Source organism: Propithecus coquereli, unplaced genomic scaffold, assembly GCF_000956105.1.
Source record: "Propithecus coquereli isolate 6110/MARCELLA unplaced genomic scaffold, Pcoq_1.0 Scaffold415, whole genome shotgun sequence".
In the NCBI taxonomy this organism is placed as follows: domain Eukaryota; kingdom Metazoa; phylum Chordata; class Mammalia; order Primates; family Indriidae; genus Propithecus; species Propithecus coquereli.
Genome location: NW_012149897.1, coordinates 159830 through 161011, shown reverse-complemented (window position 1 = coordinate 161011; position 1182 = coordinate 159830).

Genomic DNA, 1182 nt, shown 5'->3' with positions numbered 1-1182 from the left:
CTATAAGCTGTTAGGTGATAATGATCCTGAGTAAATGGTCCAAAAGGACTCAGACATTAGATGTCTTCAAGTTGTCTCTTAGACCAATTGGTAAGGTATTGTAAGATATTTTAAGAGTTCATATTCTTTAAATATGGTACGAATTTCTTCATGTATTCTCCAGCAAATATGAAAAAGTGAATGTCATTTAGATAAGGTTGTTTACTTCCTTTTATAGTAAAATTGGAATGTCATCCGTAGAGTTTTGAGCCTCTATGCTAAATCATTACACATGGTTATTGGGGACGTTTGGATATTGTGGAGTAGGAATTGCTCTTTTAATGTTGATATTCAGAATCTAGTCATGCAGGGTAATTGTCCTAGACTGAGCCATTGGCTTCTGTTCCCTTTGTCTGAAATGTTCTGTACTTGTACCTCCTTCAAGTCTACACAAATGTCAACATGGAAGCCTACCCTATCTAAAACTACATTCTGTATTGATACTTCTGTTTCATTCCCTGACTTACTTTTCTCCTCAACATATATCAATATTCAACATACAATATATTTTACCTGTTTTTCTTGTTTATTTTCTGTGTCCTCTGATTAGTTTTTCTTCCTGGTGCAACAAATTATCTTAGTGATTTAACAATAGAAACGTTATTAATCTTATAGTTCTTTAGGTTGAAAGTCTGACACAAGTCTCACTGGGCTAAATCAAGGTGTTAGCAGGGTTGAATTCCTTTCTGGATGTTCTAGGGGAGAATCTGTTTCCTTGCCCAGACTGAGCATAGCATGCTTGGACCATCTAAGGAGATAATGGGATAATGGGAAATTATTGGAAGTCTTCAGAGCTCAGTCTAGGCCAGGTTCTTTGATCAGTTTGGGTATGTCCATTAATTTCTCCAAGTTTCCCTACTGCCTAAAGTTCATCATTCTCAGCCACAAGGTATTAAAAGATGTTCACAAATACCATAATGGCGCAGGAGTAAGACACCACACACCTATTGTTTTTATTTCCTTAGGACAGGAATAGGACATGATTTGTCCAATATATTATCTTCATATAATACAAGTTTATAGCCAATATCATAGTAAAGACAACAGCATGCCTCTAATATTTATAGAATTATTTTGGTGAATTTTCAAAACATAGCAGTTAGAAGTTTCACCATTTATTTTTAGAATATTTCTGCAAGGAAA